General features: G+C 49.1%; 1 long non-coding RNA gene across 1 annotated transcript in view; it reads left to right on the top strand.

Annotated features, from left to right (window-relative positions):
* LOC142603968 (uncharacterized) overlaps positions 1-27,536 on the top strand; it is a 49,762-nt gene that overhangs the window by 11,661 nt on the left and 10,565 nt on the right. Inside the window, exon 2 of the long non-coding RNA XR_012837859.1 lies at positions 12,079-12,191. This is a non-coding gene — a long non-coding RNA (uncharacterized LOC142603968). The remainder of the gene's footprint in view (positions 1-12,078; positions 12,192-27,536) is intronic.

Below are 27,536 nucleotides of genomic sequence, written 5' to 3'. Positions count from 1 at the left end.
TGGAAGTGGCTTTCTGTTTAAAATCCAGGAGTTCAAACCTCTCTCTCGTGCTTTATGGCACCATTGAACTTTTATGCTGTCTGGGTTTGAGCCTCTGTCCCTAGAGACTGCGGGGACCTGGCCCGTGCTAGGAAAAGGCTGTGCTTTGCAAACTGTGCAGCAGAGCAGGATGCTGAGGTGGGAATGGGACTGAGCTGTGCATCTGCCCAGCTCTGCTCTGCAGGTAGGACTGAAACTGCGGGGTGCAAACAGGCTGGGTGGGGATGGACACCCAGCTGAGCCCATCCTGGGTTGCTCACTTGGCCTGGCTCCTATTTACCTTGTCTAGGGAAGTGCCGAAGCGTGGGCACAGGAATAACGCAACTGCTCCTGGAGAACATTTACCACAGAGGAGTGAAAGGAAAACTTCAATAAATCAACATGTTTCAACAGCTGTCCCAGCTCACAAAGGAGCAGAAGGCTGTGGAGTTTGTGTAACTGCTTCATCTTTAAAGAAAGAAGGGGAAATAAATCTGTGGGATGCAATTCTTAAAGCTCCCCAAGAAGCAATAGAATCGTTTAGGTTGGAAGAGACCCTTAAGATCGAGTCCAATTGTTATGCTTACAAGCAAAGTGAACCTCACCACCCCATCAAAGTTCAGAGAAGTTTGTTGTTTACTGTGTGGGTCACTGTCTTAATCCTGAGCTTCACTAATGGTTTTGCAGAGAAGTTCTCTTCTGTATTAAAATGCTTTTCAGTTGTGAACTCAGTTGTAGGTTCTCTAATTCCACACTGGCTTTGTGGGAAAAAGCCCCAAACTTTCTGCATGGCTTTTTTTTCCCCCTCTCTCTCAATGAAGAATTACTAGTTCCTGTTCTGATTTTTTTTTTTTCCCCCTTTCCAGTCCCTATCTTACTAAAAAACCAGCATAAACCAGTATCTTGTTGTGCAGCCCTTAGGAGAATGTATTCTTTTGCACTGGAGCTCTTACTTGTGATGGTGAACAGAGTATTACACTTCATTTTATTTAGGCTGGGTTGGAAAATAAGTATGTTTCACTTATTGATCTTGCTTTTCTCCCCATTTATTTTGAAATGCTCTTTATTTTCAGCAGGCAAAATCTGAAGTATTATTGTGAATCCTGACTTTCTTCTGCAGTTTAGATTATAAGCAGCTCCTTGGAGCCAGGGCTTGTGGCATTCCTTGGAGCTGCTGAGTTACAGGTGACCTCCTCTTCTGCAAACAGCGTGTAAAGAGCCGGCTGTGGGGACCAGATGGGAAATAGTCTTCAAAGCTGGTCAGGTTTTCTGTGACCATCTGAGAGCCCCTTGTAGTTGTAAGGGGAATCACGCCTGGAGAGCTGGCAGCTGCCTTCAGTGGGCAAACCTGGAGGTGAAGTGACATGCCCAGGGTTACCTGCGGTGTTGGTGCTGGAGCCTGTGCTGGGACCAAGTCCTCTGACACCTGCTTCTGCTCTAACCACGAGACTTATTTCCTTTCTTTGTCCTTAGTTTTGCAGTGCAAGGAAATTTTTGCTTAATTTTAAATGTTCTCCTAAATCTTGGTGACGGCAGATTGACGTAAGCGTGTGCTGGATCAGGGCCTGTTCTCTTATGCATATGGATGCGTACACAGCTGTAAGCGTTTTCCATCTTTAGGCTTCTGCAGTCCAAGGGAGAGATCTTCCCTCCCTCCCCACAGATGTGTCCTCTCTCCCCTTGCACTGCGGGCAGCAGCGTTGGGTCCCCTGGCCTGCGGGGCGAGAACATGGGGGTGAATTTGCGTAGAATTGCTGGTTGCTTTGATCGTTCATTGTCCATCAAGTTGGCTAATGGAGCCGGTGTGTGTGTGCAGCCTCCTGAGATGCTCGGGAGCTGGGCATGGCAGTGGGGTGAAAGCCCAGGTATCGTGGTAGGCTCTCCCCTGGACCACGTGAGCTGGGAAGTTCCTCCCAGCCTGACGCTCTTGGAGGTTTTGGGTTGTGTCTGAACACATTGGCAGAGAATTACATGTTGGTTGTGTCTTGTCTTCCAGAGCTTGCCCCAGGTCTTGCTTCACTGGTATCACCAGCAGCTAAAATGCAGCTGCTGCCTTGGGGGTGAGAGCAGCCGCTCCCAAAAAAGGGTGACGCAAACAGGTTGGGGCAGGTGGCAAGGCAGGTGGTGCTCATCCCAGCCAGGCAAATGCAGATGGGAAAGTCCAGGCTCCGCATCCCTTCTGATACGTGATATCCCTTCAGCCATGCCATAGCCCAGATGCTCACTCAAGAGAGAGCAAAGGGTGCTTCCTCATCACTGTGCAGCATCTGAGCTTTCCTAGAGGTCTCCATCCATTTACCAGCATGGATTGTGCTCATGAAGCTCTGAAGATTTTTGCTGGATGACAGCCTGATGAAACTGCAGGTGGAAGATTTAAAAAAAAAAAAAAAAAAGTGGTGGGGAAAGCAAGTCAGCCCAAGTCAGTTGATAGCAATTCCATCTTATTTAAATTAAAAGGGATAATAATGTATAAACCATTTAAATATTTCATCTGTGGAAGAGCCCTGAACAAGTTTGTACTACATGCACATGTATGATGCTTGAGCAGGGATGGCAGCAGGGGTGCCAGCCCTGCTCGGGTCCGTGCTTATATGGGGGGAAGCGGCTGTGCCTCCTCCAGCCCCCAGGCTGGCTGGAGGGTTTTCAGTGTTTTATTTAAACAGGGTATTTGTTTTATCCTCTAGTTGGTGAAAATTATTGGTGTCTTAACAGGCTGGGTCTGACTATCTGGAGGCGAGGGCCTCATCCTGCTCCTCTGTGCTTTCTGCCTGCTGGGTGCCTGGTGACACTGGAAGATGCTCAAAATAGCCCCAAATCAGAGCTGTGCCTCCCAACCTTGTGCAGAGTCACGAGGTCACTGGTGTAACTGGGAGGAGAATTTGTCCTTCTAGCTTTAAAAATAGCTTTATTTTCTTTAATGGCATTTTCCTTGGGGCAGCCCAGTCGAGGTGCCACTGGGCATGAAGGGGTGCCAGGATGTCCCAGTTAATCCCATTTCTAGAATGCGTTTGTCTCTAAAAATGAGCCCAAACAAGCAAAACTCTTTGGGCTTCTTCCTCCCAAAATATTTAATTTACCTGGCTTCCTATAGCCATGTTGAAGATGTTTCCTCTGCGGAAAATGCTCTCTGATATTGCTAAATAGGATTCTGTAATCTCCAGCAGCTAAAGTGTTTAGTTAGGGTCCAAGGGTGGTAGGTTTTTTTTTTTTTTTTTTTATCCTGACTCTCTCTCCTTACCAAAGTGCGGGGTTTCTAGTGATTAGTGATTTGGGGCTTATCACTGGGAAGTGCTGTGAATGCTAGACCCACGCTTACACGAGGAGAGAAATGCATGAATTTTTCCACATCGGTAGGAGCTGAAGATTTTGCTAAAGGTGTCTCCAGCTGCAAGTAGCGAGATACGGCTCTGCCGGAGAGCTCCAAAGAGGCAGAAACCTGTGTAAAAAATTTAAATGTGGATTTCATGCCTCGGAAAGCCATCTGTAAGGAAAGATGCAGGTGCTGGCCACCTCTCAGCCGTGCAACAGGTAATTCAGGCTCCCTGACAGCGAGGTTGCTGGAGTGTAGGCATTGTGGCTGTCTTTAATCTGACTTCAGAGATGTTTGTTAGGGAGCCCTGAGCTGGATGCTGGCTGGTTTGTCTTGGGGGTTGCAGCGCAGGCAGGTGCACATGGGGGTGCATCAGCCCCCGGGGTCGGTTCTGTCCCCCTGAGTGCCTCTCCATGCACTGCTTGCACGGGGTCCTGCTGGGTCAGCTGCTTCTGTCTCAATTTTTATACGTAAAAGCTGCATTAAAGGTTGTCACGGCCTGGGATGGGGATGGACTTGAGACAGGCTGACTGCAGCCAGGGCAAGAGCGGTCGGGACAAAGTTACCTTCCCAATCACAGCCTCTGGCGGTACGTGCTGAAGAAAAAGGAAAAGCAATAAGTAGATCGAGCCTCTGTTTGTTGTCTTTAAGGTCTGTCTGTTAGCTAATGAGGCAGACAGCTGAACCTCTTATTAAATAATGCTACCTAGCACTTTTGTAGAGTTATAGGTAGTAACTTGGTTAAACCTAAGCTCTGTATTGACAAGGGGCTGAAAACAGCACCTCCTTCTGCCAGTGATTTGATTTTTGGTGTGGAGGCTGTGCTGGGTATTCTGGTAACGAGGGCAGGTCTGTGCCGCGGTGAGCTCTGCAGAGCAAACCCACCCTGGGAGGGAGCATCACCTCTGCCGGGCTCAGACCCCGGCGCTTGGGCTGTGCGAGCACGGGGCTGAGCCGTGGGCAACGGTCATGGTAGTGCTAAACGTCTGCTATGACCCCTCAGCGCAGCAGTGCCCTGTTTGTGGGGACCCTGGCAGCCCTCTGAGCCCCCAACTTTGCCCGCCGCCTTGCCCCCCCCCCCCCTCGTGCCCCATGGAGCTGCCATGTGGTTCTGGTGCCCGGCACGTAGCTAATGTCTGTTTGTAAGACAATACTTCAGCATTACTTAGTGCAAACACAGGCAGCATTGTACAGCTGGTAGCAACACTGATTGAAGGGATATTTAATCCAAGGAAAATACATGATACATAGTCTAGGATTCCTCGCTTATCCATCATATAATGCGGTTCATGAGGATTAAATATCCCTCCTGTAAAGTTGTTTGAGATCGGTGGTGTTATTTGTTTTGCAAATGATCCAGACAGGGATGCTGAGTGCTATTGATTACCAATGGTTCTTTAAAAATTACTATTATACTGCAAATTATGAACCTTGGGGGTATCCAGTTATATGATAATGGAAGGGCATTGGTGTGTAATGACACATGCATCATAATAAATTTGCTCTTCCTATATAATGGAGATTGAAAGGGACATGATTTATGACCGATAGCATTAGCTGTCTGCCATGGTATGTTCAAGGTAACATGATGGAATTGCCTGGTTGTTCACTGTGGCAAGAAGTACTAATGGTGAGGGAAGCAATTTAGGAGAAAAAACCTGAAGGAAAGAAGCCCTTGTTCTGAGCAAGACCACCTCTATCTTTCCATTTAAAGCATGTAAACTACTCTTCATAAATAGCTAAAATCCCTCCGTCACTCTCCCATGCTCTGCTCCAGCAGCATCCACAAAGCACTGCACAGATGAAAACCAATGCTGCCAGTCCTGGAGGAACTCCTGGGTTTGCTAGGAAAGCCTTCATGGAGCTCTTGGCCATGGCTGTGATGAAAGTGCAAATGAGAGCCCGGAATCAGCTGGGAATTTCAATGCGTTGGTGCCCTTGAAGCCAATGGAGGACACTCGTGTTGAGTTGTGTGCTCTCATTCCTGATGATGAAGGCGTAATAATGCAACTGCTTGTCTTCCAGGCTCTCCTGGTGTTTCCTAGCTCCATAGCTGAACGCTTGAAGCATTTGAGAAGAGCCAAGGGGCTGTTTTGGACTGTGCTGGATTGAGTGGTGTCACAGGAACTTTCCTCACCTTGGGGACAGTGTTGGGTGCTGTGACCTTGCCCTCACCACGTGCTCTGGGCAGTTCAGAGGTGCTTTTGATTGCCTTTCCATCATGGGATGGCACGGAGGGCTGGTAGGGAGGGTTTGGCACCAGATCTGCGATGGGTAATGCGTTCAGGAAGGTGTGGTGTGGAGGTTAAATCAGATGCTTTTTACTGTGGCCGTTCTGTGCTCTTGGCGTCCTGCTGCAAATACCGAATGACGGCAATGCAAATAAGCCTTTTCCTCATCATGTTGCTGATCTACAGTGGAGCCCACAGACAGCGACTGCCTGGGTCTGTGCTTCTATATTATCATGCTCAGCAGTAGCTGAGCATGGAGAAATACATGTCCAGGAGCCAGTGCCAGCAGAAGCATGTGTAAATCAAAAGGAAGGGAAAAACAGTTTTCTCTCTTCCTCCGGCACCTTCTCAGCATCTTTTGTTATGAAGTCGTGTATTGCACTGAGAGTCACCAGGCTGCCGGTGTGCAGAAATACCCATATTCACCCTGAAGTGTCCATGGGCAGGAGACCTCCTCCATAGATACTGATTTATTTTCACCCTGTTCTTTTTTTTTTTTTTTTTTTGCTGTGCTGCAGTAGGGACACTTGTACAGTAATTTCTTTAAAGAGACTCAGCACTTGATAACATGATACTTGAGAGAAGAAGGTGTGTGCTTGTTTGGGTATTATTCTGTGAGCTGTACGACATCTAAAGATCCAGCTCCAGCCTCCCATGAATTCTGCTAGCTTGCTTGGAAATGGGATGGAGGAAGGTTGAAATAGCAAAACGGGACTCGAAGCCCACATGCGCTAGTGATCGGTGGAGGCTGTGAGCAGCACCGTGCTGCTCCCCACCTTATCGGGGGAAGTTATTCCCCCTGCCTGAAGTAGAAATAGTGCCCTGGGATAAGGCTGCCAGGCTGTGTCCTGCCAGGCTGTGTCCTCGGTGGAGGCTGGGGATGGCTGAACGCCTTCCTCCCAGAGCGATGAAGAGCAAGGGCTTCTTGAGACTGCACCATGGAAGCAATTCGCAATATAAATGCCAGCGTGGAGTAAAATTCTCCCCCTTGTGAGAATGTTATCAGTGGAAATGCTGCCCCTTGACTTACAATAAAGTAATTATTTATTGTGCTGTTTTCTCAGCCCAAGTCCTCTGCAGGTCACTCTGTGCTTTACCCCATCTTGCAACCTGTTTGTAACTGTGCTGTGATTCAGGAGTAATCAACAGCTACAGAGATGCTGTTTGTCGTTAGGGAAGGGCCACGCACAGAAGGGGCTTTGGTTTTGCAATAAAAACTAAATCCCAGGGTTTTGTCAAAGCTTCAGATATGAGATTCTCCACTTACAGCGACAGAGAGCTTTTCAGCAGAATTGCAATTTCAAGGTTGCGGAGGAAGATGAGTCCAGGAGGGGAGATCACGAAGTGGGACTTGGAAATGCTGGCACAAGGGACTTCTGGGAGTCCTCAGTTCAGTTCCCCCCGTGAAGCAGGACTTTTGCCAGTGGTGTATCAGGTTGGTGTTGACTTTGTCTAGGCAAGTCTTACCTACATCCATCCTGGGAGATGTTTTGATGGACTGGCTGCTCCGGTCCCTGCCTTCCTGGGGGAGCAGAGGTATTTGGGGGTACGGGTCATGGGTTTCTTCCTGTGACTACGTGAACACAATGCAAGATCCTCTGGCACTTCAGAAAGGCAGGGGAGGACCTGAGCTGGAGAAGTTTTAGGGGATGGAGGAACAGGCTGTGTCTGGCTGCTTATTCGTCGTCTTTATCACGCCCATCTGAAGCTGGGTCAATGTATAGAACTGGACAGGAGATGCCCTTATCAGGAGCGTGCTTGACCTCTGCGGAGATGTGCACAGATGTGAATGTGCTGGGGAACAAGGTTTTTCCCACCATTACCTCTGTAGGTGACCTAACCTGATGCCTCTGATCCAAACCCTCCCAGGAGAGAGTGAGCTCTCTTGCAAGATCTCTTTGAATAACAAACACTTCACAGCGACCCAGGGGAGGCTGGAGTGGGAGGAGAAGAGCCCTTGTCTCTCAGCTGCACTGGGTTGGGTGGACATAAAAGTAGCAGGTTATGAATGCTACTGTCACTGTCATTACCTTAATGCTTTGTGTCACAGCTGTAGTGGGCCACTGTCACGTGTATGGATTCTGGGAGGTCTTTTGATCTGGAATTGTATCACACTTTATGATAAAAATCAATGTAAAATGGTTGTGATTGGAGCTGTGTCCTTCAGTCCAGTAACTGGCTGCGTAAGTAAAGTCACCGAGTCGGTTTGCACAGCAATGTATAATTCAGGAGGGATCTCTGAGTGACATGGGGACTGCACAGCTATCACTGCGTTCTGCAAAGCAACTTGTTTGGGGTGAAGATGGGAGCCCTTTCTGTCCCTCTCACCGTCCCAGGCAGAACCTGACTATCCTTAGACGGACCAGCATCGCTGGGGTTGTCACATGAAGGTGAGCCGCAGACTGGGGCAGGATTTGCTTCTCATTGGAAGGGTTTATCTGGAAAATGTGGATACGTGGGCATTTCCAGGGTACCTGTCGTGGTCTCTTCCCACCCTGGACCATTGTCAGCCCTTACACAAGTGCTTGGGTGTGCATCCAGCAATGCTTTCCTGCCCCGATAGCATCCCTGTTGCTGGGGGAGAGAGAGATGGGCAAAGGGAACTGCAGGGACAATGTGGCTGTGGTTTAGAGAAGCTCGTAAGAGGCTTGATCCCAGCTTAGGAAAACTTTCTCCCTCTCTTGTGTGCTAGCGTTGACTTTCAGTTTGTTATTTTCCCTGTTGTCATAATGAAAGTCCAAGTGCTACACAACTGCAGAGATCCTGACATTGGAGAGCAGCAGCCAGCATGCACCATTTCCCTGGAAGAAGGTATCCATCCAAACAGTTCCTTTATGTCATGGTCTAATTTTCCCACTGTTGGTTTATTTTCATTTTTGGCTTCTTTTTTTTTTCTCACTGTATTCTTAAAACTTCCCTTTCAGGGCTTAACAGCTTAACCATTTCAAAATCATGCCAAGCAGAAAAGTAGCATACGATTTTCTCACTAAACATTGTGCTGATCGCTCTAATGTATTCTGGATTTGTAGAAAAGCTGAAAGAAACTGGGCTGAAAGAGGGTGAGAATTAGCACTCGGCTGAGGAGCCAGGTCTTTGCATGCTTAGGAAAGATCTAGATAAGCAAACAAAGTGCTCCTTGTCACCTTCTTGCTCCGCAGCATCTCGCGCTGGCGTGGCTCACGGGAGCGTTGGTGGGCAGGTGAGTGGGTAGACGTGTGCTGAAGCACAGATCTCGGTCCTGAGCCTGGTACAGTCTTCAGACATGGAGCTTGGTCCTTGTTGTTGGTCCCCGATAACTGAATTATGCTCCAGGCTCTTCAGCCAGATTCCTCTCTGGGTTTCAGCAGCTCCCTCAGTCTCTTGGGCCTTCCTCTCTTTTCCACAGTACCAAAAATAGCGTATTTTCCAAGGAGGGGCTCTTTGTGACTCTCCTCTGTAAAATACCTCTTTCTCCCTGTTCCTCCGAGTGAAATACAAAGGAGATGTGATTCACTACCCATGTTGATGTGCTAGAGGCAGGAAAAGGTTACTGCTGGCGTGCAAATGATGCTTTGTACTTGCACGCGTGCCCTTCTGACACGCTGATTTTCCGATGGGATTGGTGGCTGCCCATTCAGCTTCCCCTGTGGAGACGCTGGAGGATTCAGGGCAGAAACGACCCTGCCCCTGCTCCCTCCTGGTGCTGATGGAGCACCTCTGATGGGAGCAGATGCTGCTTTTGGGAGGCAAGATGAGTGTGACTGGTCACAGGGACGGTCCTGTCCTGTGAAAACCTATCTGTGAAGGGTCTGTTGTGACTTTTGTTTGGTGCACGCTCCTGTGAGACTGTAAAGAGCTGCATTTTTCCAAGGAGGAAGAGGGCAAGGAACACTTCTGGAAACGTGGACTATCCCTTGGTGCTAAAGTGGGTTATCACCGTCTAATGACTGCTGTGACACAGGTCACTGTGCAAACCTGGGCTTTTGGGGCGATGATATGGGTGCAAGCTGGGACACGAGAAGACAACTTACTGTTGCAGAGCTGGGAGGTTGGCACAAGTCCTTCATTCCAAAGACAAGGCTAATGGAGAGTTATTTTTCTGCCATTTCTGGCTTTTTATGATTGTTCGCATTAGGAGACCTTTGAGGTTCCTCACTAGTTGTGGAAAATGCCCATGGCCCTGAGCTGTGGAGCTGGCTCTCGATCGCAGCAGCCTCTGTTAAAGATGCTCTGAGCTGGAATTTGCTCTTTCATTATAGCTCTCAGGCTTGCAGGGTGAAGTGAGGGACAGCTGATGATTGTTAGTAGCTTTAAAATTAATAATGCTCTTTATAATGTTTAATCTTTCATTAATAATAAATATAATACACGCTGTGTTGTATCTAGACCAAGAAATGCTCAGGTTCCTGCAGTGCAACAGCTTGAGCAACTTGGAGATCCATGTTGACATGAGCCAGGGGTTCCCCAAATCAGGTCTGTTCGGCATAGGGTGCACGGGGGGGGGGGACACTCAGTTTGATTTCTGCAAGTCTCATCCGCGCAAATCCTGGTGCGGGGCGCCGGCAGGATCCTGTGCCCTCCGGTGCCGTGTGCCTTTGAAGCAGCTCCAAGTCTCTATTTGCTTTGCAGACCAAGAGCCAAATGTGGCCCCATGATTTATTCCCAATATTCCTAGGGGGAAGGGGAGGGCACGTGAAAGTCTCTGGGCTGCAAGCAGAGGTGAAGAGTGCGGCGTAGGGAGAAACCACAGAGTGATGGTGCAAATTGTGGATGTGTGGTGAGGAGGTTGGACGGGCACATTTGCTGCTTGAAAAACCTCTGGGTATTTGGGGTGTAGGAGAAGGGAGGAGAGAGATTTCTCAATTCATCTCCTCACCTCTCCCAAGTAAATCCCAGCTGGCTGATGTGGTTGGCTCGTGCAGAACAGCTTGGCTTGATGCTTTAGCGGGTGGTCTCCAGCCGGGGTGATAGTCTGCTCAGAGCTGGGAGGTGGGGAGCATTGAGGAAGCTGGGGGGGCAAAATGTCTTGCAGTGATCTTCAAGGAACAGCAATGAAGAGAACTTTCTGGTATTGTTTGTATTGTGGGAAAATTTCCCCTTTCCCTTTTCAATTGATAACTGTTGGAGGAAGAGACTTTCCTAGCTTGTAGGGGAACAAAACTGAAGAAGCCAGTTGCAGTCATGTTGTTGGAGAGCGTCCGGCTTCACTTGAGTTGTTTTTCCACAATTTGGGTAAATAAATTAGGACAATAAGAAGGGCTGCTGAGATAGTTGGCAGTGAAATGCATCCCCTGGGAGATCGGGGCAATGTTGTTTGTTGGTGGGGAGCTGCCTGTGCATGAGGGGTCAGTCTTGCAGTTATGGAGAGCGAAGGGAAACAAACGATCTCTGTTTTAGCACCGGATTCATTGCAAGGAGATATGCCAAGGATCATTAGTGCCACAGCCATCATTATCTTTTGCTTGGATTAGTTTTTTCCATTTTTCTTTTTTTTTTTAAGGCAAAAATAATGGCTGGTTCCCGTTAGATCAGATATGGACAAAATAATAGTGGTATCACAAAGATTGAGGTCTGCAAGATTAAATTTGAAAGGGAGGAGAAATGATAGCTTTGGCCCTGCTTGCTGTTACACCAGCCGTACGGATAAATGACTCTGTATGCAGATAAGCGGGGCAAAAATAAAAGGGATGCTCAGGAAGAGATGGCAAGAAAAATAGGAACTAATCAGCAGATTCAACCACTGTAATAATGCAGTAAACATGGAAAATTACATTATATTAGCTCCTCTGCTTCTCACTGTATATATTAGCCACAAAGTCATCGATAGGCAATTCGTTGTAAAGATGCAGCGCTGCAGATATCAGAGCTCCCCCCTCCTGGGGAAAGGCATTTGTGCTGCTAAAGGGGAAAGTTGTCTTTTGAACTGTGTAAGGAAGAGGTGCCTCAAGTCGAGCTGGAGAAATGCTCGCAGCTCTCGGAGCTAAAAAAATCTGCTCTCAGGAAAAGGACGGCCGGTCTGTTTGTCCTCAGTGCCCAGGAGTGGTAGCACTATGTGCTGAGACACGGCTTCATAGCAGTCCTGGGACATTCCCCCGGTGCGGGAGAAATTAGTCTGCTGCAGATTTATATATATTTTTTTTTGTACTAGTGAACTCAATTTCCATTTTGTTCAATTTCTCACAAAGAATGACAAGTAGCCACTGCAGCCTTTTCCCTCGAGTTGAAGTAAAACCAGCATGTAACATTATTTGCAAATTAGCTTCATCCCGCTGGCTCCCAGTGAAAGTAGTAACTACTCAGTCCAGGGTCCCTCTCAAAATATCCATTTAAGCCATGTAATGATTCTGACTCTCTCATGCGTAGTAGATGAAAGAAGATCCACTATTTATTTTTAAAGCTTTGAACCCCAAACATGGTCAATCATAGAAAAAAAAATTGAAAAAAGAGAAAGTCGTGATAATGCAAAGCCAGAAGCAGTCCTACATAGTAAATATACCCCTTCATAGTAAAATCCTTTTCTTTGCACTTTTTTATTAACAGCTCCAACTATGATCAGTGCATAAATCTACCTGCAACAGAGGATGTTGGAAAATTACCGAGACACAGCAACGTCCTCCCCGCTGCTTGGCGAGAAAGGAAGGATGCACCTTCAGGTATGGGCTGGTATATTGTTTTATCCTCTATTCCCTGTTTGCATTGCGCTAAACCTGCTTGTTACCATACTAGAGAGGGGGAATAAGGTGTTTGCAAGAGGGAAACTTCAGAAGTGATTCTCTAAATTTGTCTCATGCCACAGATGAGTTGTCTGCCTGGGACCCGCTCTGCACCCAAGCAGCTCTGGGCTCTGCAGGCTCTATCTGCTCTGCCCGACCGTGCAGAGGTGATTAACAGTGGTGTTTTGTTCTGCATTTGCTGTTGGTCTTAATCTGCTCCTGTGGAAGTTATTTGTCCAATTCCTCTCGATGATAACGGGGTTGGAGCAGCGCTGGGTGCTCCTGCAGCCGGGCGTGAGGCAGCTCTGCTCTCCTCCCTGCAGCAGCGTTGGAAAGCAGAGCACGTGCTCTGCAGTTACCCCCTCCCCGGGTCAAGTCGAACACAGCGTAGGAAATTGCTGCTTCCCCAACGCCGTAGGAGCTTCTCAGGGATTGCACGAAGGGCTGAGCAGGATGAAGCCGCGTTGGCTGCGGCTGCTGAGCAGCCTTTTCAGTGTAGGAGCAGAACTAGCTGCTCCTCCTGGGCTTTCTTAATCCAGCCTCAATCTATGCACTTCAAACAGCAGCCTTGTTTTTTTAGGGCTGTGCCAAACGCTTGAGTCTCCCAATAAGGTGCTCTCGTGCCTGTAAGGGCCAGCGTCAAGCCAAAAAGCCAGTTTTACTTTGCTTTGAAGAGGATAGGAATTGCTCCCGCTGAGGGGAGCAGTGGTTCCCAGGGTAGGGAAAGGGAGGGCTGGTGACTTTCTGAACCTGTTTTTGTCTGACGCTTTGGGCTCAACCCTAACAAGCCCATGTCCCTGAAGCACTGGCCCAGCGTGGCAACTGGATTATAGCCATCGCATCCATCTCCCTAGGGAGAAAAAAGGGATTTCCAGACACAGAGGCCAGTTTAAAACAAGCCAACCTTCTCCTGTAAGGTGATGTGCTGTCCTAAATACGTGGTCCTGGAGCAAGCAAGGACCTAAGAACTACTTAATTCTTGGCAACTGCCATGTTGCAGGTTGGGGGTTCTCATTTATCTGGGTTGCTTGTTCTATCTCCTGAGCAAGAGGGTTGGGGCAATAAGGTGAATTAGCCTATCCATCGTCTCGGTGTTTATAAACGCACGTCCAGTGGGACTCACTGCGTTCAGTGAAGCCCTTTCTTTCCATGGCATCCATCACTCCAGTTTGCATTTCCCCGTCGCCGCACTTGCATTTTCTCCCCACAGCAACCATTTGGGACTTGCAGTGGACAGATTGCTCTTGCTGGGGCTGGCTTGCACCTGGGGCCTCTTAGGAGATGGCCCTATATGAGCATTGGGGTCCCCAGCACATAAGCTGCAGAGGAAACCCATGGTGGGACCTGGTGTCCTGACGTCTGTGTTGGAGCGTGGCCATGCCAGTGGGTAAATGGGGTGGAGTGAGATGTGCTGGGGGTTGGAAAGGAGCTGCAGATTTTGTTGCTTGAGTAGGTCTTTGTTTCATGGATGTGTTGGCCAGCACCAAGGTTTCCTTGTCTGTGGAAAGACACATCAGCTGTGGTGCTTCATGAGCACGCGGTTCACCATGGCAAGCTCTCCCCAGAGCTCCTCTGCAGCCGGGGCTGGCTTATGTTTTTCCCTTTAGCCTCCCCTCCACTGAGACGCACCATGCACAAGCATCAAAGCCTGACACCACGTGCCAAGAGATGCTGCGAAGGTGAGGTTTGCTCCCTGCAACCTGCCATTCCCACCCTGCATTTCTTGGGAGAGCTCCAGCATCCTGCCAGGCCACGGGGCAGATGCTTTTTCACCTCTTCCCATCCTATATATGACTCCTTGTGCTGCGGCACATCCGTGTGTGCCTCCTTCACCCCGGGGAATGCCACGTTAGCACAGGGAAACATTGGATGATGCTGCACATTCCATAGCTTGCTCCTTTAGAGTAAGATGAGGTCTGAGCATAATGCCTTTTAATGTTTCTTCTCCTAATTAGCCTCTTAATTACTCAATGAAATGCCCAATAAACCAAATCACTATAATTTCTATTTTATTCTTTGCCTTTCGTGGTTTATTTAAGAGTGCAGGATCCATTAAGGAGGCACTTTCTCATGAGGGAATACTTTCCAATAGATCATACTTTCAAAATGGTTTTATGTTCCTATCCTGTGTTTCATCCTCGTTTTCCATGCTAGTTTGCTAATTACCGGAGACACTGGTGTTTAGGAAGCACTGCCTCCCTTGCTGCCCATCCTTGTGGTGGTGAAGTTACAGCACTGAGTTTGTGACAATCCCCATGGCAACGGCCCATGATGTCACTAGTGGGGATTACAACTTTGTGAAGCATCCAGGCACAGACAGCTGGAACTCTTGGGCTCTCACATGTCTTTAAATAGAGAGGAATTAAAACGCAGGGAAGTCTTTAAGAACGCTTTCGCTTTCCCTTTGTTTCCCCCCAAGCAGGGAAGTGTGGTGACCACCAGCCCTCCCAGCCCCTGGCCTGCAGCAAGCCCAGCTCCCCCCTGCAAACTTGGGGTTTCGCTTGTGGGGAGCTGAGCCCCGCGGTGGCCCTGGCGTGGGATGCCGTGGCCAAGGGCTGGTGCGTCTGGCATCTCCCCCACCTCCCTGGGAGCTGCGGTTGTCCCCCACCCCATGCAACTCCCTCTGGCTCTGCACTTCTCACTTATACCGTGAACCTAAAGCAATTGTGGGGCCATAGCCCCCTGCCCACGCTTTGCCCCCGCTCCAAACTGCTGTCTCCGTTGGCTTTCCCCAGAGCGTTTTGTCTAATGCTCATAGTATTAGCGTGATAAGATGCTGTTCATGCACAGACAGCGAGGGAGGAAGATTCGTGTGCGTACCTTGCTAGCAACAGGAAAATCATGTAATAGCACTTTTATTTTGCACCTGGGGAGGAAATCCATCTCACACGGCCGGTACCACAAACTGCGCGAGGAGTTTAAACCGACGTCCCCAAAACTTACACAGGGAAGCCATCTGACTGATATTTATGTACTTTATTTAGCCAGCAGAAGCAAATCAAGCAGGCGGAAGAATCAATCTCTTTATTTTAGTTTTTCTAAGGTAGGAATAAAAATGATATTTCAAAGGCTGATGTGTCTCAGCTGAGCGGTGGTGGGGAAAAGCAGGTGCCGCAGAACATACTGTCCTGTCTCCCAGTTTCTCAGATCATAACTTCTAAGCTGGATTCAATAGAAATAAATGTTCAGTAGTTCCAGTGGTGGCCTTTGGAAACAGAGCTAATGGAACAAGACAAAAAAATCGTTACAACATTTTGACAAGCGCTTAAATATTTAATGCTATGCATGGCGCAGCCCACTTGCGGGGAGTTGGTAGCGCACCTGCAGGAAGCTGTGCCCTTCGTTAGTGAGAGACGGAGTCCTCCTGTGGACGGGGGAAATTAAGCAAATGCTATTTGAGCTGTGCATTAGTAAACAAGCAAAGGGCAGCCACAGCTTTGGCAGCTCCGTGCTGTGCGGCAGGCAAAGGGCTTGGTGGTGTTTCTTGGGCTGGGGACCCGTGGAGGAAGAGGAGGGTGGCCGGTTCTTGGAGAGAACCGGTGGAGGAGAATGTGTAACGTTACCCTGAGGCTGGGAGATGAAGAGGCTGCAGTGATTAAATAGGATCTGCTGAAATCCTTCCAAAGCAGGCTTAAGAATTAAGAGCCATCAATGTCACATTGAGGGTCACTCGCTTCAGGACACCTCCGGCCGGCGCCTGGCCTCCCCCCGTGCCTCTGTTTAGCCCCATCCCAGTGTGAGGAAACGCATCCTTCGGTTTGGAGCCCACACGACCGTTCCCCTCTGCTGCAGAATGGCAAATCTCAGCAAGGAGAGCCTCTAAAAAGCAAATTTGTCCAGAGGGGAAGGATTGGACTGTGCGTGCTGATATTTGCTTCAAATTCGGGTGTCATTAGGAAGTTAACAACAAGGGAAGGTGGTGGGGAAAGAAGGCAGCGAACACACTGGCTGGGTTCACATCGCCTTTGTGCAGAGGGCTGACAGCTGGTCCCCTGTCAGCAGCAGTGATGGAGGATAACCTGAAGAGGTGTCAACCAGCGGTCCCTGTGCGTCAGGGATGTCGTGGTATGCTTGCTTAGATCCTTCTTCCCACGCTTGCGGGAATTGTGGTGAAGCTGCTGTGCTGTGCTTTCAGGCTGGGGGTGCTGGCCGTGCTCTGCCTTCCCCCCGGCTGGATCCCCTATCCAGCTGGTCGTGGGGTCTCATGCAGAGGCGCCGTGGCCTTGAGTGATGCTCCAGCAGCACGGCTGTGCCATGGCAGCCAGTGCACACCTGCAGCACCTCGGTCTTAGATAATACCCCCCCAACACCAGTATGGGAGCCCACCATGATACCTGCAGGCGTTCCTGCCTGTGAGCGAGCTTCCAACACGGCTTGGCCACTTTGGTCACACCGACCCACGCTGGAGCGGGACCCTGATTCATCTGCTACCACAGAGCAGAGAGCCCTGGTGCCAAACGTGCGCATCCCCATCAGTACAGAAGCAGGACTGCCTCTCCCAGCCACAGCAGGCAGTGAGCGGAGCCCCGGGGGGATTGTCCTGAGTGACAAACCTCTGTCTGATCTGGGACTCTCACTGGAGGAGGGTTTTTTCTTTTCTTTTTTTTTTCCCTTCTGCCTTTCTCCTTATTTTCCACAGCTGGGAACGACTGGTCACAGCAGGGAGATTTTCACACATCATTAGAGCCAAGTGTCCAACTCCACACAGCCATCAACCCCAATCAGAGCGATTTAAAAGGCAGCTCTTCCTTTAATCATCTGGGGATGCTCAGATTTGTTAGTGTGAACAGAGTGCTCCCATATGCGTGGGAGTGGGGGTGGGGGGAATGGGAAACGATGCTGAGATGAGACCCATGGTATCAAAAAGCAACGACTCCTCACCTGTGCATCAGCCCCAGGGCAGACCTGGAGGATTAGGTCCTTCACTTACTGTCTCTCCTCATTTTTTTCCATTGATGACTGGGGCTGGCCGTGGGTCCGTGTCTGTGTGAGCAGGGCCTGCGGAAGGACTGCTGTCTGCAGCTGAGACCTCGAGCAAGAGGTGACGCGTGAAAATGTTCATGAGTAGGAGAAAGCCTTGGCACTGGCATTTCTGGCTTACGAGGTGGGAGCATCCCTCTGCGCAAGGACCTGACCATTGGAGGTGTCAGAGAGAATCGTGGGCGCTGCATCAACCTGCGGCTCCGCAACCCCCCCCAGAACGAATGAGGTACCTGAAATCTGGGAGCTGTGCTTCACCTCTCGCTGTCCCAGCCAGCAACCCTCACCCCAGACAGCTGTAAAAGTGTGTCCTGGGCTTCGTGAAGCGACGCATCTCCGTGTGTGTGCAAACACCGGGAGACAGACGGGCACAAAGTACCTGCTTTCTAAACTCCCCCTGCAGCCCTGCATGCCTCCAAAGCCATGCAAACACAGCACTGCCACATGCACGCTGTATTTTTTCCTAACTATGTGCAACCACACGACCTTCTCTTGGCGTTCTCCCAGGCGTGCCACAGCCCCATGTGCCAGGTACGTCGCACGTGGATACGGGAAGGACAAATGCATGAGAAATGTCACAGAATTACCGACACACCGGACTGCAGGAAGATGAATGTCCTTCCCAAACGCTCCGACATGCACAGAGGTGCTTCCACAGTGGCTGTGTCTCAGAGCTTTCAATGCTTATGATTTGTCCAACGGCGACTTTGCAAAATGTCAATGTTTTTATCAAAATTCCCTGTGACAGGCTTCAAGTTTTAATTAAAAGAACTTGTCTTTTTTTTTTTTTTTTAAATGGATGCCAGATATTTTTTTCTAAGAAAGCAAATGTTTTTTCAAGGAAAAACGTGGCCATCCCTGTGCTACTCTACCATGTCTTTTTGGCTAACTTGCTTTCTAAGACAACCCTGTGAGCTCCTCCACGAGGAAGCTCTGCAGCCTGGTGGCCCTGTCTCGTGGGTTTCTCTGAGACAGTGGCACTACCAAGACTGGCCGCGGCAGCGTGCACGCGCCACGCGGTTGGGATCCACGTGTGCAAAGACACCTACGACCCTGCACAGACAACCAACTGGCGTTGCAGATGAAGTCAGCGACTTGCAGACGTGGTTGTGTCTACAAATCCCTGAGACCAGCAGCAACGCAGGCAGAGGCTGGGAGAAATTTTGCCATTAACCTCTGAGAACCAGGAAATTTGTGCTTGTGAAGCAATCAGGTTGGCGTTCTGCCCTTACTGCCACTAATTAAGGATTGATAGGACTGAAGGCAATGGTGTAAGAGAGCGCTACGCCATCCTTCTGGACTTTGATTTGATCTCTGCCTTTCATGGTCTTCCCTTTTGTTCTTGTTCATTGGTTTTTCAAAGCAAGTCTTTGATGGGAGGTGGCAAAATCTCGCTTAAGCAGAGTTTTTTTGGCAACGAACGTTTGCCTTTTGGAGCTGCCCTCATCTGTTGGGTAAACATGAAATTATCATCTTTGACTGGAACTGATCCTCTGGAGCCATGTTATTCCAGGGAGGAGAGGTATTTTCCCCGATCTTCAATGTGGATTATTTTTGTGACTGACTGTAATAGTTTCTTTGGCGGTGTTAGGGCTTATTATGTCAGTATTTATTTTGGCATGAAGTGATTCGACATACTGTGGTCCTGTAACTTAACTTTATGTGCTAAAATCCAAGAGGCAATCTCCTGCTTCCTCCAAGGGCATGATGGAAACAACTTCTCTGCAGCCAGACCCGTGTCCTGAGGTCAAGCTTTCCCCAATTGCTTTGTGACTGCTAAAGGAGTCAATTGAAGGGAACAAATTCCCTGCCAAAGACATGTAAAAACTCATCTAGGTGAAAAATCTACATAGAAAAGCCTCCTAGAAAGAGGAGGAGAGGACCACAAAGGAGAGATTGCACTTTTAGAGGAGCAGTGCAGGCACCGGGAACTCCCCAGCATTAACAGAGGGGCTAGCAGCAGAAAACGCAAGTGAGGATTAAACGTAGATTTAATGAGACATCACCAGTGCTGAGACATCTAGCAAAGGGCTTTATTTCCTTAGAAGAACAGTTGGACCTAAAGTAGTCCTAGACATCATTTTTCAAGTGTTACTCATGATGAGGTGGTGAGGCAATGAGTGTATTAGCTAAGGCAGTGTGTTGTGGCATCTAGTACCTCTGGGAGACCTTGGCAAACTGGTGGATCTGCTCCTCAAAGCCACACATAATATGGGATGTTGGCAACCACTCCTCCATCAAACATTCCTCATGTTCCACCAGATATCAGAAGAAAAGGTTCACTTAAAACCCTTCAGTGTTGTTCAATGCCAAGTAGAAATGGATTGGTAACATCGTTAAAATCATCTAGGATCTTTGGTGTATGGTGCTCCTGTCTTGCTGGGATTGAGAAAGGATTTGTTCATGATTTTTGGTCTGTTCTCAGCCAAAATGAAGGCTTACGTGTAGGAGCTTCTCTGGGCTATGCAGTCAGCCAGTCTTGAGGCTTTCCTGGTTTTGCGACCTCAGCTGAACACTTCCATGGGGCAAGCACCAACTCAGATCAAACTTTGACACGTAGAAGTGGATGATAGGGATGGATTGACTAGCTCACGTTCATTGAGATGGCGGAGGCACGGAAATTAGGACTTGACTTGCCCCCAAATCCTGCCATGCTCAGCGTAGGGCGATGGGCAACTCTGACCTCAACCTGAAGTCTGAATCATGCTCTGCTTAGGCAAAATGAGGCATTTGCAGCTTGCTGAGCAGACTCATCCAGTTCCCTTCACAAGACCCTGTAGGGGTGCACGTGGGAAGGGGACGAGCTCTCTGCTCCATAACACAGTAAGGAAGTGTGTGGCAACAGGGCACTCATAGGGCCCCTCGGCAAGAACCCCGGGGCTGGGAGGAGCAGGAGGCTGTCTGTCCATCCATCCATCCTCTCCCGTTGCACGAGCCTGGGTTAGCCTCAGCTACTTTTGGCAGCCCGATTCCCCACTCCAGCAAGCGCTGGGCTGCTTGGGAGGCGGCAGGGAGAGGAACACTCTGTTCGGCAGCTGCACATGCCATTAATTTAATGAGGACTTTTTTTTTTTTTTTTTTTTTACAAGGCAGATGGTAAAATAGCTATTTTTCTGTTGTCTAATAAATACCATCAGCAAGGCAGAAAATGTGCAATCTCGCCAAGTCTTTTCTGATTCCTCGCCCTCCTGTACCGATGCGTTTCCCCATTCTCTGCCGGCAGCCAGCGGAGCTGGGTGGTAGGATGGGATGGAGAGATGGGACACCAAAGGCAAGTCCGAAATTGCTGGCGGGACCCACGCAATAAAACGGCATCTTCCCCTGATTGGGCAGAGCCTCTGTGTCCTGCTGGGAGAGCTGCGCTCTGGCAGCCTTCACTGATCCAATTCTCACTTCATCTGATTGCAATAATAACAACTCGCACAAATTTCCTGCCTCAACCTGAAATCTTCCAGCTCTGCAATGCAAATAATATAATGTGTGATGAGGAGCCCGATGACGGGGATAATAATAATAATAGTGATGATGCCTTTATTCAATGAATGAGTGAATCAAGCAAGCAAAAATAAATGGTATTCAGAGCCCGAAAATCAATAGGAAGAGAAATCAGGAGGAAGAGCAGGGGGAATTGCAACTCTGGGGGAGTGCTGTCCTTAGGAATGGCATGAAGGAGAGATGAGCAAAGCCCTTTTGGGCTGGGCACTCCTCGTCAGCCCGTGTCGCTCCTGGGCTCGCTCCTCTCCTGTGATTATATTGCATTTTCTGAGCTCGCTGCTGCTCTGTGCCTGGTCCCAGCCTCTCTGTGATCTCTTTGGCCCCCTTGATTTACAGCTCTCGTGGGCTCTCTGAATGTGTCTAAGTAGTTGGCAGGCTACAGGCCTGACCTGGGGTTGGGTAATAACTTGTCTTTTGTCCCATGCCCAGGAGGCTGGCTGTAAAAAACGCTCCAGACATCAATTTTCCTCTCCACCGGGGTGGAATTGCGAAATGATGAGTTGGTCTTTGCCCTCATTTATCTCTTCTTTCCCTTTCTCCTCCTCTTTTTATCTTTCTCTTTTCTCCTTACCCTACTGCTCATTGCTCTTTTCTTCACCCCCCTTCCACTATCTCCTCCATCGTTTATTAGCCTCCCCTCCCCTGTGCACATCATTGCTTCTCCTCTCTCCCCCGTCTTGCCCTCTTCTGCCTCATTTTTCCATGTGTTTCTTTCCCATCTCAAAACTTCCGTGCTTTTTCTTGCTGTGCATAGCAGTTTGATATCCTCACCCATAATAGGCTGCTAATACAGTAATTCTACAAGAGACCCTTTAAAAACCTAAAGCCTTGGCAGGTAGTAAAACTCACCTTTTAACTTGGCTTCCTCTTTATCGGGGATTCATTTCAGACAGGATTTCCATGTGCACAGCTCTGCCACTGTCTGTTAGTGAAAGAAAAAAAAAAAAAAGGATTAATTCCTGCAACAGGTGAATATGTTTCACAGCTCTGACGAGCAGGATATATTCCCCACTTCCTGCAGGTACATGGGGGATTTAATCATCTAACACTGTGCTTTTCTTTGTTGAATGTGTGTTTAAAGGGTTGCGTTACATACCTGTATCTGTGCGGAGACCTCCTGGGGAATGCCCTCTTTCACCAGCGGGGTATTCCCATGAAACCTTTGCATTATCCAAGGGATTTTTCCTCTCTCTGGAGAGATGCCGTGTAGCAAGTTTGGAGCTGACATCCTGCTCTCTCAGTTGGTGCTGCCATGGGTTGAGATTACTAAATGCTCTAGCCCAGTGTCCCTGCTCTGAGCATCTCGGATGCTTGGACCCGACTGCTGAAGCCTCCCATGCCTCCCTTCTGTCCCTCCAAGCAGTGCTTTTTCAGGCAAGGGTCTGGCACAGCTCCTGCCTGGCAATGCCCCTTCTCCAAGCTCTCAGAATGGTGTCTTCCATAAGCCTAAAGCAAAAGGACAAGCTTCTCCTGCCCTTTCCTCTTTAGCCTCTTTTGATGGTGTCTGCAGCTTTATATTGTATTTAAATATATGCAAATTTGTTAATAGATAAAATATGCAGGAGGCAACACTGGGAAATTGACTCTGACTTGCGGCCGTGCTGGGAAGAGGTATTTGGTAAATGGAATCAGACTTTTCCTCCCTTTTTCCCCAACAACTCCAGTGGGACCTGCTGTAGGGCAGTAAGGAAATATCGGTGTCCTAAAGTCCTCTCCATCTCAATTGCAATATGGGCTTGGAGATGGGAGGATGAAGAAACCAGGATATTCTCCTGTATGGCAAATATTGCAGAAGGACTGACCTCCCTTGGGCCCTACCAGTGTCACCCAGTCTCCCTGCTGGTCCCCAGGTGTGGGTGGAATGGGCACCATTGGACATGGCATATGGTTTCTCTGCAGTAGCTGTTGAGGTGGTGGTGTTTTGAGGGGAACATTGAGTGTGATGGCGATAGGCAGTGAGCAGCCCTCAGAGCTGGTCCCAGAACAGCCTGCAGCAAGTTACTGGCTGCCAGTTCCTGGTTTGGAGTTGTCTGCTAATCCCAGGATGGAGAGCACAAGTTCCGTCATCTCTAGTGGGTTACTGAGCAATGGGGCAGGAGATGGCACTGGGCAGGGAGACGTGACCTGCCAATCTTCCTGCCAGGCTGTTTTCTGGACAGCACAAATCTGGAATAATTCCCTTTGCCAGGCCGCCAGTTTTAGGCATAGGAGATGAGGTAGGAGATAATACAGCATGTCTAGTGCCAGGTATTCAAGAATTTCTAAGTACACTGCAAACAGGGAGCTACAGGGCAGCATTGTTCTTTCCATTTCACACACAGAAAGGCCCTTGAAAAGTGGTGAAGTTTCCTGCCAAATCACCCCAGGGACCATAATTTCCGTTTCATATTTACAAAACTTTGGGACAATGGCTCCCTGGGCTCCACTGGCAAAATAGAAATTGTTTGTCTTTTCTAAGAGAAAAGAGCCTGATCTAACAGATACTCCACTCTGGACTAGATAAAGATCAAAAAATGGTGTTTTTCAACAGCAAAAGCTGACCAGCTCCACACAAGACAGGTCTTCACGAAACAAGATGGCCAGAGTGTGGGAAGAGAGTCTGCAGATCGAGAGGAAAGATATCACAAGAATGTGGTGAGAGATATTACCTTGCTAGCTGAGTTGTGAGGTGTCCTTCATGCGTTGCTGAGTACAACAGTGGTTGCCATCTGGTCCACCTTCATCATCTTACTCATCCTTACCAAAACAGTTGTGAAGGGTCAAGGAGCCCTGTTGGAGGGACAAGTGCCTGGGCAGAAACTGGCCCCTTTATCGTTTAACGTGGTGCCGATATTCCCTTCACTGGCAGTGTCAGACCAACATTTCAGGGCATCCAAAGACTCTACATCCTGATGGCCAGCAGGATCCAGGTTTGAAGGGCAGCATCAAATAACTACAGCTGCTTGGAGAGAGCTTGCAAAGACGATAGAGCCCAACTCTTCTCAATACCAGCAGGCAGCCTAATGAGGGGCAGTGGGCACAAAAGCAGCTTGGGAGGTTCAGGTTGGACATTTGGAAAGAGATGTGCGCTAAGAGTGTGGTGCAGTACCAGAACAGGTGGCCAGAGAGGCCATGAGATCTCCATCCTTGGATATTTCCAGGACTCAGGCACACTAAGCCATGGCTGGTCCAACGCTGCAGATAATCTTGGAGGTAACTCAGAGGGGACCTCACTCCTGCATCCAAAGGACAGGGGATTTTCACCTGCCCTTCTCCTCAATGACATGCCTGGAAGAGACTTGCCACCCCAAACTTGTGTATGTGTATTGAGAGAAGAGCCAGGCTTGAAATGTCACCTCATTACAGCTGATAAGTGAGGTTTATTACAGAAAAGGAGGCCTATCAGTCTCCTTGCTCCTGAGGGGACTAGCTCTTCAGCAGGAATGACTGGGGGTTTTTAATGGAGTTAATGGAAATTTCCACCAGGGAGCTAAGATGCTGGCATTTAGCTGAAGAGGAGGAAACATCTAGTTTTCTTTTGGGACAAAATCCCTCAAAACCCAAGAAAATGGCATTTTCTTGAAGTGGAAGGAGGGAGCTCCTGCCACGTTGGATTCCTGCCTGAACAGAGGCTGCGTGCCTGGGACGGTACATGTGGTTGGTTGGGGTTACAGCAGATGGATTAATGCTTTCCTTTTGTGGAGGGTGGTCTGGATAATTAGGGAAGGAGATATTTGTGTGCATGTGATGGAGGGGTGACTTTGGGTGTATAGGCCATGTAACATCCGTTCCCTATTTGCAGAGAATATATCTCGTTCCAGAGGTTTTCAGGGCTGATGTGCAAAGCAGTGGTGACTGGTCTATGGTGACCGGTGTCCCCAGAGAAAGAGCAGTGGGTGCATCTCAGTAAATACATCCAGAGAGTCCTGCGAGCTGCTCTGTCAGAAACAACATCGCTCCTAACTCCCCGCTGGGAGAGGGACACACATGTTTTGGTTAGTTGGCTGCAGCCCATTTCGTAAGCACGGAGACACCAGGCGTCACTAGCACAGCAAACCCCAATTAGTTCTGGAAGCAGCACGCGCAGGATTGAACTTGCTTCCCAAGGCGACAGCGGGGAAACCAGGCTTGAAAAGCGGTTGTTTCCCAGGGCAGGCACAGCATGTGCAGCCCTGCGCCCGGTGCCTGTGCTTGCAGAGCCCTGCGGCTTGCCCGAGAGGAGCAGAGGCTCCGGCTGGCCCCAGGAGGGTGTTTCTTTGCTAATAGCTGGTTCAAGAGACCAGATCTGGCGGCGCTGGGGTGTGATGTAGCGGTGCTGTAGATGCTAGCAAGCTCTGTAGATTAAAATCCCAGCCAGGTCCCAAGCTAGCTGTTAAAACCATCGCCAGTAAGCTCCATCCTCCTTCAGATGCAGACCCAAAGTCCTCACATTTACCAGCTTACCCCTAGGTGGGTTGATAGTAGCTTGCTAGCACATCCCTGGTGGCCAAAAAACCATTTTCCAGAAGGTTTTACTGCTGATCCTGAGTTGTGCACTATCCTTGCTTCCCGCCTGGTTGTCCAAGGTTACTCTGTGTCTGCCCATGGCAGTCACTGCCAGGACCGGCATGTTGATGCACCCTTAGCCATCAGTTTTCTTCTCTCGCCTGGGTGTGAAACCCTTCCTCGAAATCAGCTTCTATCATCTTGGCTGCAATGGGAAACCAGTGGAGCAGAGGGGATGCTTAGTTATAGAAGAAACCCGTTACTGGGAGGCAGATTCAGGTGCAGGTGAGATTTCAGCAAACACCACTGAACTTCTGTGTTAAACAGCGTCGATCAAGGGGGGTTGTTTTGTTCCAGATGCTCCTTCCCCACAGGAGCGGTACCCGCCTGAGCCCCAACCCCAGTCCTGGCCCAGCAGCTGCTCTGCCCTCCGGCTCCCCACTCCAGGGGCTTTGCTTCATTAACTTTCTGATAAGTTGAGAGTTCAGCGCTGAGTCTTAAGAAATCGGAAATAATGCCAAGCCTTCATACAAGGGTAAAAATAGCCCTAATAATTTAGGCAATTAGTTAATTAGCCTCATTTACTTGAAAGCACAGAGTGGCGTGGGAACACTTTGCCACTGTTTTTGTTATGCTTTTCCCATTTATTTGTTTGCTTTTCTCTTGCAATTTTCTTTGCTCCCTGACATAGAAGGACCCAAGGCAGTCCTTGGGTCTTTAAAGTGGGGTACACAGGGAAGTGAACGCAAGCCAGGACAGGATGCTGCACAGAGCCAGGGCGGTGCCACAGGGGGGCAGGACCGGTTCTGGTACCTGGGCTTAATGTGTCATCATGTTATATTGGAAAGCTGGTAGCTTCTTCCTGTGCTGTCCCTTCCCCATCCTACCTCTGATCCTTCATCACAGGTGAATGCTCTGGCACATTCAGGATGTCTCACAACTATATGACAGATATCTAAGGGACCATAATCTGCACCTCGCTGTTAGTAGCATCGCCTGCGTGACTGCATCCCTTGGTCCTCACTGCTCCCACCCAGCCCCTATGGACCACGCGTGGTCTCCAGGCAGAGCTGCTCAAAACTTTTGTCTTTGCCCCTTGTGTGGCTGCACAAACTCAGCTGGTTTGGGGAGAGCTGGTGGTCGGGTCCCTTCCATCCTTCTCTGACTCACACGAGTCCCATTCATTATTCACCTGGGGAGCTGAATGAATTCTGTCTTCCTGAATTATTTGTGAAGATATTAGATCTTCTCAAATTGTTCATCTTCCCCAGAAATGACAGCTTGCAGGCACCTGGGAATAAATGGTGCCTTGGAACAATTTCATTGTTTCTATTCCAGGCAACAGGAATTCCTCAGATCTCGACATCAGTCCCCAAACCCTGGCGTGTTAGCATAACCTCCAGACAGCTATGAGTTTCTTGACCCAGAAAAAGGATGGGATTTATTATGAACCCTAGGAGACCGGTGTCCTTGCAGCTCGTGTACCCTAATGGTGTGTAGCGTATTGTGCGCTCCTCTGGATGGAATTTTTTTGTCGAAACAGCTCTCTGTCAGCAAATGCCACTTCCATGAAACGGGCTTTTGTGTGTGAAATCAAATCAATGTTGATTAATTTTCATTTTGGAAAAGAGGAAAAAAAAAACCCCCGTTAAAAATGTCAAGATGCCTTCTTTTTTCATTCTTGCAAGAAGGGCTTCAACTCTTTATCTCTTAATGACCTTTTGTTTAAAGCCTTTGTGTTTTAGAAGAAATTTTCAAAAGGGATGAAGTGTTAAATATCTTTTGAAGCAAAATTTGTCCATTTCCATGAACTTTTTTTTTTTATTTAAAGGGAGGCAGGAATTGCACTTCTTTTCTCTCTGATTTTTTATCTTTTTGTCCTAAACCGAGCTTACTTTCCGAGGCTCCCAGCCCTGCCCCGGCTGACACACGCCAGCCTCTCCCACTGTGCTGTGCGCTGCGGGGACAGCTCTGGCTCCTGCCATGACCCCGCTCACATCGCCAAATCTCCCTTGAGGTGATGGTGCTGGAGCTGAGCGTAGGGGTCAACCCTTTTAGCCCTGCTCGAGGCCGACGCTGCTCTCTGCAGCATTGCAGCCGCTGCGGTGACCTGCAGGCACGTCCGCTCTCAGCTCCCGGAGCTGCTACAGTGTCTTTGTCACCTCGGGCTCCCTTGCTGCACCAAACTGGGATGACGGCATCCCAGAGCTCCGACTCGAGCCAACATGCAGGCACAGACACGGTGATGCCATCAAAGCCTGGCTGCGTCCTGCTCCCCTTCGGGCAGCGAAGCGCTCAGCCATCCCGAGGAGCTCTGAGCTCTGGCTCCCTCTCCCTGGCAGCCCA

Source organism: Balearica regulorum, chromosome 15, assembly GCF_011004875.1.
Source record: "Balearica regulorum gibbericeps isolate bBalReg1 chromosome 15, bBalReg1.pri, whole genome shotgun sequence".
In the NCBI taxonomy this organism is placed as follows: Eukaryota; Metazoa; Chordata; class Aves; order Gruiformes; family Gruidae; genus Balearica; species Balearica regulorum.
This window is presented reverse-complemented; position numbering and strand designations above follow the sequence as displayed.